Source organism: Petaurus breviceps, unplaced genomic scaffold (assembly GCF_028583685.1).
Source record: "Petaurus breviceps papuanus isolate PSGF00001 unplaced genomic scaffold, PetGlider_PUasm1.0 90881, whole genome shotgun sequence".
In the NCBI taxonomy this organism is placed as follows: domain Eukaryota; kingdom Metazoa; phylum Chordata; class Mammalia; order Diprotodontia; family Petauridae; genus Petaurus; species Petaurus breviceps.
This window is the reverse complement of record NW_027187369.1, coordinates 1,345,098-1,362,109: the sequence shown is the minus strand read 5'-3', so window position 1 is coordinate 1,362,109 and position 17,012 is coordinate 1,345,098. Positions and strand designations below refer to the sequence as shown.

Genomic DNA, 17,012 nt, shown 5'->3' with positions numbered 1-17,012 from the left:
TGTGTGTGTGTGTGTGTGTGTGTGTGTGTGTGTGTGTGTGTGTGTGTGTGTAGTGTTGATATTTCTTCATTTTCTGTGGTATCTTTTAGCAAGATGTAGTTTCCCTGCTTATCTTTTTAAAATAGGTCTATTTTTGATTTTGCTTTGTCTGATATCATGATTGCTATCCCTGACTTTTTTATATCAGCTAAAGTATAATAGATTCTACTTCAGCCTCTTATTTTAACTGGGCATGTATTTTTCTTTTTTAAGTGTGTCTCTTCTAAACAACACATTCTTGAATTATAGTTTATAATCCATTCTTCTATCCATTTCAGTTTTATGGGTGAATTCATTCCATTCATATTTGAATTCATGATTATATATTTTTCTCCATCCTATTTTCTTCTGTTTATTCTTCTCTCTCTTTTTATCCTGTCCTTTCCCAAGAGACCTTTTTCTTCTGACCACTGCCTTTCTTAATCCTCCCTCCTTTTAATCACCCCTTCTTTTTCTTACCCCTTTCACTTTCTATTTTCCTGTTGGGTAAAATAGATTTTTATACCCAATTAAGTATGTGTATACATATTGTATTTTCCTTCAACCAGTTCCAGTGGTGGTGAGTTTCAAGCATTGTCCCCCCTCATTTCCCCTTCTTGATATCCCATGGAATCATTAGTGTCCACTTGCCCAATTCTAATTTTTAAGGAATTATTTTCTTCAGTGAACTTTCATGCCTCTTTTTTCATTTTTCCAGTTCTGGTTTTTTAAGGTGTCATTTTGTTCAGAGAGTGTGTGTGTGTGTGTGTGTGTGTGTGTGTGTGTGTGTGCGCACACCTGCCTCTTTTATCAAGTTGCTAATTGTCTTTTCATAATTTTCTTACATTGCTCTCATTTTCCCCCAATTTTTCCTCTGTCATTATTTCATTTTTAAATTTATTTTTAGCTCTTCCAGAAATTCTTGTTAGACTTGTGTCAAATTCACAATTTTTTCTTGAGGCTTTGCTTGTATGTGTTTTGACATTATTATCTTCTGAATTTGTGTCTTGATCTTCCCTGTCATCACAATAGTAGTTTGCTCATTTCCCAGTCTATTTCTCAACTTAGAACTTTATTGAAATTCTGCTCTGTTCCTGAGTTGGGGATGGAGGCATTGTCCCAAGCTTCAGGCTTTTTTTCACTACTGTTGTCAGAGGTAGTTCTGGGGTTTTGGAAGTTTTCAATGCTTCTAAGGTGGTATGATTTAAGGAGATATGTAGTCACTGGGATACTGCTCTTCAGGTCCTCTGTCCCCTTGGGACAGCAAGTATTTCTACTCTGAAATTGTGGCCAGAAGTATTTCTAAGTGGTGGAGTTGCCAAACAGCACCCAAAACTGCACCCATCCATGCATCTCTGCTAGCACAGGGATCCCCTGTAGTCTCTTTTTGACCAATTGCCTGGTCCTCTTACTATCTCTGATTTGAGACCTTCTGAAGCTTCTGCTGGTGCTTCCAAGGCCCACCATTGGTGTTGCTACTATGTGAGCCTTGATCCCAGTGTCATAGACCTCTCTTTCCAGCCTCCTAAATTGTCTTGGGCTGGAAAAGTGTCTTACCTGACTTTTTGTTGGCTCTGCTACTCCAGAATTAGATTTGAGGCATTACTTTAAAGATGTTTGGAGGGGAATGTTGGGAGAGCCCAGCTACTTCCTCTACTCCACCATCTTGGCTCTGCCTCCCCCTGCCCTTCTCTCTGCCCGAGGACAAAGACTTTAAAGAGATCTGTGATAACCAAGAAGCCAGTGCAGGCTGGCCTTAGGCAGGTGAGGCAACTTCCTCATTTGTAAAATGAGGATAATATTCTGTGCACTATTTTCCTGTTTTGCAAAATTACAAAAGTATAAGTTGCTTTTCTGCAATAGGTGGAACCAGGAAACAACCAGAAATTGTTTCAAAGGGTCAGGGGGAAGGCTCCCTACTCCTAAATATTGCCGTCACCTTTACCTAATGCTGACAATACTTTTGTCCAGGGTATGGGGACATTCTATAGATATGACAATAATCAAAACCAACCAACTACAAAAATAACCACTCTCCTAGCACCACCACCAAAAACAAGTAGACCACCCAAAATGATAACCAATCACTACCACAAAACAACCCACCACCATCAACCCTGCAGCACCTCTACCACAGAACCATTGTTTTTTATTTTTTCTTTTTGGAGGGGCAATTGGGGTTAAGTGACTTGCCCAAGGTCACATGGCTAGTAAGTGTTAAGTGTCTGAGGTGGGATTTGAACTCAGGTCCTCCTGACTCCAGGGCTAGTGCTCTATTCACTGTACCACCTAGCCGCCCTGACAGAACCATTGTTAACAACAAAAAGCCACTGTTACCACCACCAATAACTACCACCAAAAGTCTAATAATAACCATTATTACCATTACTAACACCACCAACTAAACAGCAGTTATCACCACCATTACCACCAAGATGCCATGTGGTAAAGAGCGGGCTTGACATCAGGATCTGGGTTCAAATCTCTGTCTTTGGTATATGCTGGCAGTGTGACCTTGACCTTGCTGAGTCTGTTTCCTCCTCTATAAAATGAGGTGGGGTGAACTCAATGGCATCTGAGGTCCTTTCCAATTCTGGATCTATGACTCTATGATGCTTTGACTGATGTACATGGTAGATTAACGGCAATGAAGAGAAATAGGCCCGGGGATAGGCCGTAAGAATAGAAAGCATGGTCCCAGAATATAAACAGAATGTCCTCAAGGTAATCACTCCAGAGGACTAGTCAGGGAGTGAAATGAATCTGGGATAAATAGGCCCAAAGCCTGGGGAAGCTCAGCATAGAACAATGGCAGGGAAACATCATGGAGGAAAAGAACAAAGTATTGGCAAGGGATAGTTTGTCTCACACCAGCTAGAAGCCTGAGAAGGCAGCCTTTGATTACGGACTCTCAGCATGTGGAGCTGGAAGTGGAAAGCATCTTAGCCTACCTCCTCATTTTACAGAGGGAGAAATTGGAGCCCACAGGGAAGATGATGTGTCTAGGGTCACATAACCAGGAAGTGGCAGAGAGTCTTAGAACATTGAGTTGCTCACTATTTTGTTTCCCCTCTCCCTAGTATCGCCTGCCACATGTCTGCCTACCCTCCATCTCTGCCCATGAAATTCTGCCAATCTTTTAAATCTAAGTCTAAATTTGAGCACCTCCAAGAAGCCTCTCCTCCCTCCTCCTAACTGGATGTGAGCTCTACCTCCTACCAACTATCATAGAAGCTACATAGGCTCTCTCCTAGGTATTGATACACTACCTTGTATCCTTTCCCTATATCCTATTACAGCACAAAGACCCTTTAGAATGGGGACCAGGTCTCACTTAGCTTTGTATCCCCCTATTCCTAACACAGAGCTCTACACATAGTAGGTGGTTGATAAATAAGAGATACAATGTGTGTGAATGGGGGGAGAGGAAGGATGGGACACATTTGCCAGGAGTCAGAAGACCCGACTTCCAATCTTGGCTTCAGTGTTTACATGCATGACCCTGGAAAAGTAATTTTACCTTAGTGAGTTTCCTCATCTGTAAAATGGGAAAAATCACACTAGTACTAACTCCCAGGACTGACATGTTCATAGTCCTAGAACTGGAAGGGCCCCTTGAAGGCCATCTGATCCAAGTTCCTCATTTTCCAGATAAGATATCTGAATCCCAGAGAAGTCAAGGGGTCATTTAAGGTCACACTCATGTAGTTAATTAAGGAGTAGAGCTGGGATTCAAACCCAGGTGAGTCCTCTGACCGCAAATCCAATATACTCTATTGCCTTGGTGTGCATGGCCTATGGGATGGTGGTGGCTAGTTATCTGCACCATCCTTGCTCAACAGAATCCATCTAGCTATGGCCAAGGTATAAAGGAGCATTTATCTCACCCCTCCCCACACCCTATTGGAGGGTGTCTTTCAGGATTATACTACGAGACATTTTGGAGCCTAGCTTCTCTCTGAGATGACTCATGGGTTTTTAAAGGGGGAAGAAGTGAGACAAGAAGGCCAGCAATTATATGGAGAGTGAGTTCAGAAGGGAGGGGGGACCTAATTAAGGTTAATTCAATTACTGCTTCAAAAAAGCAACAGGGAAAAAGGTCCAGGATTGGGCCCCTTGTTGCTGAATCATTCTGAAAGGACTCTGAGGACAGAGATCTGTGCTTTGGCCCTGGGGGAATGGTCATACTCTGGCTGCTGGAGAACATGGCCCAGACACCTAGTAAGTGGGCCACTGTACTCCAGAGAAACAAGAGGGAAAACAGGAGTTTCCCAGTACATGAATTCTCCACAGCCTCAACAACTTTGCCAACAACTTTGGTGTGGTCAGGTGGGTTTTTTGTTTCATTAAACAGTGCCTTGAATGGGTCACATTTCCAGGAGTGACCTTCAGCAGTATAGGATCTGGAGCTGGGAGGGACCTTATAGATCACCTAGGACTTTCTCTTCCTTTTTACAGAAGAGGAAACTGAGGCCCACAGAGGGGGAGGGCCTTGTTCAAGCTCCCCTAGTTGCTAAGAGACAGAGGCAGGATTTGAACCCAGGTCCTTTGTCTCCAGGCCCAGGTTCTTTTCTCTCTACCATGCTGCTGGACAGCACATTCCCCGAAAGGGAGTGACAGACTTGTCAGGAGAGTACCTGATTAGGGAGAGAAAAAGAAGATTGTAAAGGGCAGTAAGAAGGAGGGGGAAGGTGAAGACTTACCTTTCTGTGACAGACACTGACTTTTAGCAATCTGATTCTTGGCTAAGGAAGGCATGCTAAATTGTTCCCAAGGCTTCCGATGGGAATGGCCTGTCATGAGATGTCTCAGTAGCAGAATTTGCAATGGAGGAGAAAATGTGCCAGTGGGAGAAAAGTTCTCTTTATTGCTCTATTGTCACGGCAGCAGGGCTGTGGAGCTGGGACACACAGTTGCGTAGGCCCAGTCTGTGATTAAATCCTGGATTTAGTCATTCAGCCAGAGAATGTCAGAGCTGGAAGGGACCTTAGAACAATTAGTCTCACTACAGATTGTTTGTGGTTGGTTGGTTGATTCCGTGGTTGTGGCAAGATACTCTTATACCCATGGAACTTTAACCTTGGAAGAGATCTTAGATCTTAGAAGGTCAGATCTAGGTAGGACCTTAGAGCTAGAGGGGATCTTAGAATATGGAACATGGAATGTCATATTCAATGAAAATTACTAGACTTCTTTTAACCAAGGCAGGGAAGTCGATTCAGGAACATTAAAAAGATTTATTGCAAGAAACTAAAATGAGGGCTTGTCCCCTTGCCACTTCCTACTCACAATATTCTGGCGAAGAATTATTATAATGTCTTATTGTATTATAGTGTAACACTTGAATTCCCCTTTGCACAGGGGCCAACAGAAAAGCTACCCCAAGTTTAAGGTGATCTCTAAGTAATTATCCCTTCAAAACCGTAGCTCCCAAGCCCCTACCTACTTCCAATTTGACCAAAGAGAACATATGATTTCAAAGAAAAAGACATTTAATAGTGGAAGCAATAGAAAGACAAGATAATATCTACCCTTCTATGTCCACATAGAGGGCACTCTCCTACAGATTAGAAACTATCGCTGGCAGAAGACATACCTGTGACCAGGGACACATATCAAGACACACATGTGACTTAGGCATACCTACACATTAGAACTGCTGTTCTCCTCTGGAGATATTAATATGCATAAAGCAACATTGTCTGTACAATCAAGAAGCATCTCCACAATCAGTAACCTTTGGTGTGAGGTATAAAGACTTTGTAATGATGTCACTAATAGTTTTATTTTTTTCTGATGGTTTCTTAGGTCTTCCATACCCAAGAGTCCAGTCTTCTAGGATCACAGTTGGAACGGTTGGGAAGTGTGGAGATTGTTCCTTGGGTGCCCTCCATTTCTTGTCCTACAGTGCAGATATACCAGCCTGGAGGCTCTTTTGTCTTCAAAGGATTTTTTTTCCATTTCTTGGCAACACAGAATCAAGACATCTTTGGATCCACCATTGAGGTGGATGAGGCAATCCCCTTTGAAACCCTTTGTCTATTGGCTACTATCTCATGTAAGCTTTTGCCTGGGGGGGGGAGGGCATGATTTATCAGGATGTCCAGAGAAGGAGCTCCCTCCAGTTTGCTGCATGTATCATTTTTTGAAGACTTCCAGCAGACCACAGTTGGCCCTAATTGATGCTGACAAATCAGTGGTGTTTTCTGGGATGGGCAAAACCTGGTCTTTGGTGCCAACTTTTCTACTGCCACCTACCACCTTCTCAGGACACTTCAGGCCCATCCTGATGTAGTCCAAACATGTGGAGCCTTCTTGCATAGACCACAGAGGCCTAGCACCTTCATAGGCTGAAGAGGAATCTTTGGCAGATTTCTCCCACTGAGTAAGTGGAATGTATTTATGACAATAATAATTATCCTTATTATTGATAATGACTGATAGCTAATAGTTATATCATATTTTAAGGTTTGCAAAATGCTTTACATTCATTATATCTTTTTTATATTGAATTTATTTATTTCTAGTTTTCAACATTTACTTTCATAAATTTAAAATTTTCCCCCTACATTTTCCCCCCCAAATTTCCCCCAAGACAGCATGAAATCTGATATAGGCTCTACTTGTACATTTCTGTTACCCGTGTTTTCAAATTAGTCATATTATAAAGAACCTTTATAACCAATGGGAGAAACGATGAGAAAGAAAAAAACAAAACATAACAAAAAAATCCCTCAGGAAATAGTCTGCTTTGCTCTGCATCCAGACTCCATAGTTTTCTCTGGATGTGAATGGTATTTTCCATCATGAGTCCTTTGTAATTGCTTTAGACCCTTGCATTGCTGAGAAAGGCTAAGTCTTTCAAAATCAGTTGTTACATACTGTGGCTGTTACTGTGTACAATGTTCTGGTTCTGCTCACTTCACTCAGCATCAGTTCATATAAATCTTTCCAAATTTTTCTGAAGTCTCCCTGTTGATCATTCCTTATAGCATTATATTCATATAATACAAGTTGTTCGTCCATTACCCAATTGATGGACATCCCCTCAATTTCCAGTTCTTGGCCACCACAAAGAGAACTGCTATAAATATTTTTGTACATGTGGATCCTTTTCCCATTTTTATGATCTCTTTGGGATATAGACCTAGAAGTGGTATTGCTGGGTCAAAGGGTATGCACATTTTTATAACCCTTTGGGCATAGTTTTAAATTCCTGTCCAGAATGGTTGAATCATCTCACAACTCCACCAACAATGAATCAATGTTCCAATTTTCCCACATCTTCTCCAACATTTATCATTTTCCTGTTTGGTAATGTTAGCCAATCTGACAGGTGTCATGTGGTACCTCAGAGTTGTTTTGATTTGTGTCTCTCTAATCAATAGTGATTTAGAGCATTTTTTTTCATATGACTATAGAGAGCTTTAATTTCTTCCTCTGAAAACTGCCTGTTCATATCCTTTAACCATTTACCAATTGGGGAAATTAATTATATCCTTGATCCTCACAATAACAACCCTGGGAAGGAGGTACTCTTGTTTCCCCTATTTTACAGATGGCAAAACTGAGGCAAACAGGTTTAAGTTACTTGGCCAGTTTCTCAAAGCTAGTGAGTATCTGGGCTGGAATTGAATCTAGGTCTTTCTGACTCTAAAGTCCAACTCTGTCCCGTATACCCCATTGCCTATGTGGACCTTAGCTTGGAACCCTGTACTCAACACTGCAGGACACTCTATGTCTTCAATCCTCACAATTACTACCGTGTGAGTCTTGGTGGAAAGAACCAAGTAACATTTCTGGGCATGGAGTAGTGTCTTTGAGGTCTTGGGTCACCCCTCTCCTAATCCAAACTCTATCATTGATTCTTTTTTTGACATTAAAGTTCTCTTTATTGCCTTCAAGAATCCCAGGTCTATTCTGTACTACAATGAAGCGTCAGAGAAGTTATTTTATGAAAGTTTACATATACACACAAACACACATGCTATATATAATGTAGCATATGAATATACATAATACTATATATAAATATATATATTTATATGTAATTATAAGCATATAAACAACTTTTTCTTCATATATAGGGAGAGATACAGATATGTGAGTGTGTGTGTGTGTGAGTGTGCATATATACTAAACAACAACTGTCCAGAGCAGAGGTTGCTAAGTTTTTGTGTCATCTATCATTGATTCTTGCTGGCATAGTACAGCTCCTGTTACTCTATTGCCTGATCTCCTCCTGAATGTAGTCATATATATGACCATCTTGGCTACTTTTAATACAAAAGATTATTCAATTTCTTCAGGTATCCTTTTCTAGAACTAGTCTTGCATGAAGTTATCATGACTTCTGGTCCCAAGCCCCTTTTATATTACTGAATAGTTGGTGGCTCTGCTGTTGGCACAGGGGGTAGAGAGTTCTGGGCCTGAAGTCATGAAGACCTGATATAAAATCCAGTCTTGCACACTTATTAGCTGTGGGGCCCTAAGCAAGCCACCAAACCTCTCTGTGCCTCACTTTCCTCATTTATATGATGAGGATAATAATAACATCTTCCTCCCAGGGTTGTTGTAATGATCAAAGAGATAATATTTGTAATGAACTTAACAGTGCCTGGCACATAGTCAGTACTTAATAAATCCTTGCTTGCCTGCTTCCTTCTCTCTCTTCCTTCCTTCTTCTCTCCTTCCTTCCCTGTTTCCTCCCTTCCTCCCTTCCTCCCTTCCTCCCTTCCTCCCTTCCTCCCTCCCTTCCTTCCTTCCTTCCTTCCTTCCTTCCTTCCTTCCTTCCTTCCTTCCTTCCTTCCTTCCTTCCTTCCTTCCTTCCTTCCTTCCTTCCTTCCTTCCTTCCTTCCTTCCTTCCTTCCTTCCTTCCTTCATCATTTGCAATGAAGCTGAGATGCTCCAGTTTGACCTCTGTGGTCTATATGTAGGAAGGTGTCTTGGAACACTGCAAGGCCATTTTCTGTTGCCTCAGCATGTTGTCCTTGTTCTCATCCCCTTCCTATAGCTGCTGAATAGATCACAGAACTTCTGAGTAGCTGGGGTGCTGTTCCTTTGGCTCACAAAGCTGTAGCTGTTTCACTAGCAGGATGTCACACCCCATTCCCCTGAGAACTTGAGGCAGCCTAGTATGAGCCATAGGGTCCCCAGGCACTGTGGCCCTTATCACAGTTCACTGTAGCAGCTCTGACAATCTCAATGCAAAAACGCAGACCTTCTCTCCGTCATTCTGGGTGGGTGGAGGGAGCTAGGGATTTCAGAAAGCATCACTAGCATTTTCTCACTACCAAATTGACTATCCAGCACCAATAGACATCCCAACACCTTGGAGCATCACATTTTCAATGTACTTAGAAAATCATCAGCAGCACAGCCAAGAAGTGTTCCCACAACTAGAAGTCCTTGGAGCTAGTCAATTACCATGAAGAGCATCAAGATTCCAGTACCTGGAAAGAGCTACTCAAGCTGGTGCCCAATCACAATACACCCCAACAGATCAATAATGTGTATAAACAAAACTGTGCACTTTGTGTACAATAGTATAATTTATTTCCAACAACCCTGTAATCTAATCACAACATGGTGGAACAGAAAGACAATATCTTCCTCCACTCCCTACCTTTTCTGCCACTGGATCATTGTAGTAAATACTAGGAATGGATATTATGGATCTCCCCTACTGATGTGTTTAATTTTACTTGCTGGCCAGACTATACAATTAGTTCAAAGCAAAGGCTTTTAAGGAAATTGCGTAATAAGAAAGGTAGCCATGGAAGATTTCCTCGTTAAACTGAATGAGTGAGTATACAGAAAAGATCATTGTGCATGGTGGGATTAACAAGTGGTGAGCGCATATAGCAGTGTGTGGAGAGGCAGTTTATTCTATGAAACTGAAGGAGCATTTATGCCTTCTGATGATGTTATAACACTGATTTCTCTGGATCTAGTCCCAGCTGGGAGGTAAGTTCTAAAAGGCCATCAATGGCTATCACATTGTATCTCTTCTGCTTCCTTACTGGTTATGTCTCTGCTGTTCCTCTGAGTATTGCAAATGGTCTCCCGTATTCCTCATACTTCTATGCTTTTCTGTTCTCTGATGGGAGTGTCACCCATTAAATTCACTTGTGATTGCTGCTAGGCATTACTTCCTACCAGTTTCTGGGCTTCATCTCTTTAGAGACACCTGCCAACCACATCAGCTATGGTCTGATAGTATGTAGTAACTAGAAAAGCCTCTCCCTGGTAAGGACAATTATAGCCAGTTTATGGCCAGTCTATATAGCCAAACTGATCTGGAAATTAGCTAAAGCAACAGCCACTCAGGCTAAGACTGAGTCTTTTAACCATTATGACTGGAACTGAAATCACAGTCCTTGTCCCAGGCAGTGGGTCTGGCTCCGGGTTAGAAATTTCCAAGATCTATTGTCATGCAAATAAATTTGATCTAGAAGGAGAAATAAATGAAGTAAGAATGGTCTTTATTTTCTACTCATCTGGCTCAAGTTCTTGGTTTTATTACCCATATCAGTCATCAGCAAAACTCTCCAGCTTTGGACTTTATTTTGTTCTGTGAAAAACCTTGCAGTCTTAATGTATATGTTTTGGGAATATCAATTTGGCAGATATGGGAAGGATGGATTGGAGAAGGGAGAGATTGGAGATTTGTTGGCAAAGCAGGAAGCAGCCAGGTTATGCAGAGCTTTGCATGCCAAATTAGAGGGTTTGATATTTGATCCCAGAGGTGATAGGGAGCCACTGTAGTTTACTGAGTGGGGATGGGGGTAACATGGTCAGTCCTGTGCTTTTGGAAGATGACTTTGACAGCTGAGAGGAGGAAGGACTGGAGTGGGGAGAGCCTTGAGGCAGAGAGACCAACCAGCAGCTAGTGCAGTGCTGAGTGCAGTGATGTGGGGCTGAGGGGCTAAGGGGGTGAAACAGGGCAGTGGCTGTGTCAGAGAGAAGGAAGAATATAGGAGGGAGGTTATGGTGGTAAAATCTGTAGGATTTGGCAACACAGTGAATATGGAGGTGAGGAAGAGTGAGAAGTTGAGCATGAAATCCAGGTTGCAAGCTTGGTTGACTGGAAGGATGGTGATACTCTCCATAGTAATAGAGAAGTCAGGGAAACTGGGGGGTAGGGGGGAAGATACAGAATTCAGTTTGGGGTGTGCTGAGTTTAAGATGTCTACAGGACATCCTACAACCAATGACCAGTCATAACCCATGCAACAGGCAAGCCAGCCTGGCTCAAGCAACAAAGCACCCTGAGGTCCAGATAGGAGGGGCCATGTATCAGGCAGGGCAAACCGCCACCAGCGGTTCTTTCCCTGAGACTTCAGTGGAAACAATCCAGGGTCCTGTGCTGAAAAGCCCCAGCAAGGGCAGTGGCCCCTCTCCCCTCCCCCCAACATACACATGCATGTCTGTGCTGCTTCTAGCTTATCCCCTACAGTTGTCATCTAAAGGAGTAACTTGTGAGAAGAAGGCTCTGCTGTTTCTTCCACTACTGACACTAACTGCCGCCTGCAGTCAGGCAGGCAATCAACTAGCATTTGGTACATGACTATTACATGCCAGGGACTGTCCTAATCACTGGGACACAAAGGCCAAAAACCATGTCTTCTCTCAAGGAGCTCACAGTCTGAGAGGGGATAGAACATGTAAACGTCTATGTACAAACAAGAGAGAGACATAAATTGGGCACTGAGTTTATGCTAGGCACTATGACCAAGAGTCCTGGAAATAGCAGTACCACCCTCCCAACTAGATGCCCTTTTCTAGCCTGCCCTCCCTCAGCCATCACCCAGGGAACAACACCTATGGAGATCCAGCCTGCCAGCTGCCTCTCTGGGTGCTGAAGCTCCTGTCTGCTCAACTTCCACAGCTATGAAAGAAGCCCAAACCAAGTTCTTACCACCAAACTCCTTGGCACTGTCAAATGGTTCAGTGGATGTGATTTTATCAACAGAAACAACTCTAAAGAAGATATATTACTATCTGCTTTGCTGCTGTGCCCTAAGGACTAATGGGCCTTTCCATCTGACTTGCAGCTGAAAACTCTGATGTTTTCTCCCCCCTAGATGTTGACTCCCCCCCCCCTAGAATATGAACTTCTCGAAAACAAGAATGGTTTTGCTTTTTCTGTTTGTATCCGCAGCTCTTAGCACAGCACTGTGCACATAGGAAGCAATTAATAAATGATTTTTCATTTGTTCACTCATTCATTCATATGCCGGCTCTCTGTGGTGATACCACTTTCTTCCTTAATTCCTTGACATTGGAAAGACCAGCCACCAGCTTTAGGAAGCAGTGTAGTATTGTGGGAGAACACTGGGCCAACAGGTAGGAGATGGAAGTTCAATTTGCAGCTCCACTATGGGCTCATTGGGTCCATATTTTTGGATGAGTCCCTCATTCTTTCTGGGACTTGGTTTCCCCATTTGTAAATTGAGGGAGTTGGACTGGAAGATTTCCACGGTTCTTTCCATCTCTAGAATTCCAACTCCACTAATTATCCTATTTGCTGGGAAACAGAAGGTATGTCATGGTGAAAAACAGACTCTTACCAATGGACCCATGAATCCCTGTCACTGAATGGATCCTGAACACTGTTTTCCTTAAACCAAACAAGGATAGCTGATGGTACAGGTTTGGGAGTTTAAAGCCAACTGTCTTATCCAAAAGAGACATCTGGCTGAGAAACTTATCTCCCCATCTTTAAGCACCAGTGAATGTGCTTCTGTATAATTGTAACTCTTGAGTAAGGTTCCAGATGTTGGTGGAATGTCATCCCCTGGACTTCCGTACATCTTCTACATTCAATAGCTACTGAATGGGAAACATAGAGGAAGAAAAGCATATGGAAAAGACAATAGCAGTGACTTTTTGTGGCTCAGAAAACTGGGGTCTTCTATCTTCTCATGGTCAATTTACATGTAAATGAAGAGACCCCTGGAAACTGATGGAGGTGATGGGAAAAATGGTATCTGCGTTGTGAATAATAAACATGGGGGAAATGTCGGTATTTCAGCCTACGAGCAAATTTTGTTGCTATGACAACAGAATGCACAGTGTTCTCTTAAAGGGAAACATGAAGGTTTGTTGGGGGGGGAGCTAACCTTACCTAACATGATGCGTTTAAATATAATTTTATATTCATAAAAGCCAGGCATCTGCTGAAAGGGAACCCAAATCTGGCTTTGAGACTGACAGAAGTTCGAGAAGCTTTCTCTTGGGTGGAGAGGGAAAACTTCGGGTGAAACTTTCCTGCCCTTCCAACTCCAATCTGAGCCTCCAGAGCCAGAGCCCATCTGGTGTGGAGCCAGAACTTGGCACCAAGTGGAGGTAGAGCCCCTGAGCTCTCAGACATTTAAACAGGCTGGTTTTCACATTCTCACTGCATATATAATTTCTTAAATTCAGCCCAACTGATTTTTTTTAAACCATTGAATGTGACTCGAACTGAACTAAACCTAAAATTAAAATTTTCCATTTGACAAAGAGGGCCCTACCTACCCCTAAAAGGAGTCAATGCCAAGAGACAATCTTGGTGATTTCCTGTTGGGTACTCTGTGTGTGGGGTAACTTGGGATTTCTTGAAGGAAAGTGTGATGGGGGTGGGGAGAAGGAGAACAGTACATCTCATACCAATGATGATAATTCTCATTCCCCTAGAGCTTTAGGGTTCACCAAGTCCTTTTCTCACGACAACCCAAAGATTACCATTCCTATTTTGTCACGGTGTAAGGACATATGATTTCATTAGCATTGAGAACTCCCACTGTGGAAATTCTGCAACGGGTTTGCAGAAAAGCATCTCACCTGGAATGAAAAGTCTTCTTTGGATGGGGCCACTGTGAGGGGAAGTGGGTCACCATACACCATGTGTCCAAGATAGGACTGGAACTCTGTTCTTTCTGACTTCGATACTGGCTCTCTATCTACTAGGTTATGGTGCTTTTCCACATTCTATTACATTGGTGAAGATATTGAGGACAGGGTTGGAGAGGCTGAGCCTCTGAAGGCTGAGTATCCTGCTTTAAAAAACCTGCTTTGTCTTTTTCTCGATAGTCTTACAATTAAAGAAGAGGACATTTGCTAGTACTTTTGGAGTGAGAAAGCTACCTCATGAGTTAATTATTGAATATGACAAGTGTTACTGGTAGATATGGTGTTCTTGGGGTCACACAGCTGACAAGTTTCAAAACTGGGATTCAGACCAAGGCTTCTTTACTCCTGGCCCTCTGCTCTGGTCTTGATGACATGCTGTCTTTTGAAATAATAATAATAATAACTTATGATTGTTTACAGTTCCCAGAATGCTTTTCCACATCCATTATTACATTCAACCCTCAAAGCAGCCTTGTGAATGACGTAGAGTGAAAATGTTATCACCCTCATTTTCCAGGAAACTGAAGACAGAGGGATCTGCCTGGGAGACCCCATCACAAGAGATCTCCTTCTGCCTTCAGGAGTCCCTTGGTTATGATAGCCATTGGCCCTGCCTTGCCTAGCCCTGTAGCAGACCACTAGGGAGTGGAGTAAGGGGGTCCATTGTAGAGGCACCATCTCACTACTAGCAGAATCCTAATTAGAACCAGAATTCTAATCCTAATTAGAATTGATTTCACTTTGGAGATCCCCCATGCTCCATTGGTAGGGAAATTCCTTCTTCTTTTCTGTTCCACTTATTTCTGGTATTCTAAAGTATAGTCACCCTAGGCAAAGATCCCCATCCCCAGCTGCTACTTCCTGCTTTCTCTTCCCTACCCATTTTAGCCTTCCCCTTCCCCAAGGCCTATCCTCCTCCTCGGTCCTCCTGCTGTGCCTTCTGGAATCTTGTGCTATCATTAACAAGCTCCCCGTCATCCTCAGTCCCTTCCGCACATACTCCTTCCAGCTTCTGATATTAAAGTAATGGTTTCCTACCTATGTCATTGCAAGGTGCCTGCAAATGCAAAATCATAGAAAAAACCAAGCATACCTTTTGTAACAGAATAAACAATGTCTGCCACTTATATGTATTACTACTTTCAAATGCATGTAGATGCTTTTATGATCAATACAGCATAGATTAAGGTAAAAGTATTGATACAGAGGAAGAGTTTAATTAAGGTTTTTTCATTCATATTTTTTTTCTCAAATAATACATACTGACAGGACCACTTACCATGGGATGAGGGGAGAGGTTGTAAAGTATTTTTTACCATTGAAAATAGGATTACACATTGAAAAAGTTGGGAAATGATGGAAACCTGGTATTCTCTTGAAGATACTGAAATCCTGATCATTCTCTCCAGGGCTAGCTGAGCTTTCTATCATACTTCTGAACTAGAACTAAGGATCACAGAATCTAAGAATCTTAAAGTTGGTAGCAGAGGTGTGCTGGAATCAGCTGGAACCTACTCAGAGCTGATTGTTAAATTTTCAGTGTTAGCATTTACACACCAGAAATCAGGAAACACTACAAATTAAAGTTTGATTTATTATTCTAGTGATTATCTAGACTTAAGAAAGCGGTGGAGAAAATGTTAATAAGGCATATTTAACTTAAAAATATTTTGAGTGTACATTTAATTTTTCTGGAAAGTCAGTTCTTAAATTATTTAAAAATTTACCAGTACACTGCTAATTGGCAGAGACCTTAGTAGCCATCCACTGCATGCAAGTAGTCCAACTTAATTCCACCTATAACAGAGTTGGGGGAATCTGTTGCCTTGAGGCCACATGTGGCCTTCTAGGTCCTCAAGTGCAGCCCTTTGACTGGATCCAAACTTCACAGAACAGGTTCTCTGTCAAAGGGCTGCACTCAAGGACCTAGAGGTTCACATGTGGTCTTGAGGCCATAGGTTCCCCAGCCTTGCTCTGTAACATGTCAATAGATGGAAGGAAGAAGAGTTGGCATGTGCTTTGTTCCAGGTTGCCCTTCTTGATCTGCCTTCTGCTACCATTACTCTTCTCCTTTGAGGTTCATTCCATCTGATAAGAAACACACTGCCCTTGTTTTTCTGTTGTTTCCCAAGTCATTCTCCAACCTTCTTAGAAGAGTTTGTTACCTGACTCCTAACCTTTGCTCCCTCTCCACACCCTACCCTCTTGCTTGATGACTTTAATATTCACATTGCTATCTCTTTGAACACTGGATTCTCAACTCATCAACATCCTCTATTCCTAACACTTTCCATTCCTTAGCTACACACAGAAATGTTTATCCTCTACTTTTACCATGACCTGACTGTCCCATTTCTTGAGCTCTAAAATTCCTTCCTCTACAGGCTATACTCCGGACCTTCTCTGCTTTGCCTCAGAAACCACTTCATCTTGGAAACTCATGCTAGCCCTGGAATTCACACTTTGGAAGTACCCTCTGACCATTGGCTTCCCCTTCTGATGGGATGGCTCTTTTTCTAACCTCTACTTACCCAGGCCAGTCATATCTCATTCCTCTCCAGGCTATATTCTGCATTTTTTCTACCAGTCCTCCCCACCATCTTATTCTGGGTCCCTTTCTTCCTCCCCTCCCCTTTTCAGCTTCATTTTATGTTTTTCATTTCCCCCATTAGAATGTAAATTCCTTGAGGACTGGGGCTGTCTTTTTTATTCTTATATTTATATTCCCAGCAGTTAGCAGAGTGTTTAGCACATAGTATGCTATTGATAAAGGCTTATTGCTTTGACTCCCACCCCTCTATCACTTCCACTACCTTATTACTAAAACTGTTTGTTCTTACCTAAGTCTGTGCTGATTCAGTCTCTCCTTCTTCTCTCAAAGTATTCTTTCTACTCTTATCTTTCTTACTTTCCTTCAACATTCCTCAGTTGAACCAGTCACTGATTTTTTTACAGATGGATCTCTTGCCACCTTGTCCTTCTACCCTTCCTAGCTGCTTGTTCTAAATCATGAGTCATTGACATTATCTACCTTCTCTCCTGAAGTCATAAGACCACATAGACTAGATCCACTATGAATTCATGTCATTGAATCTCAG

General features: G+C 42.3%; 1 long non-coding RNA gene across 2 annotated transcripts in view; it reads left to right on the top strand.

The window, feature by feature from the left end:
* Positions 1–17,012, top strand: part of LOC138150590 (uncharacterized) — a 465,078-nt gene that overhangs the window by 112,246 nt on the left and 335,820 nt on the right. For both annotated transcript variants that reach the window (XR_011165590.1, XR_011165589.1), the window contains one exon: positions 5,827–6,403. This is a non-coding gene — a long non-coding RNA (uncharacterized lncRNA). The remainder of the gene's footprint in view (positions 1–5,826; positions 6,404–17,012) is intronic.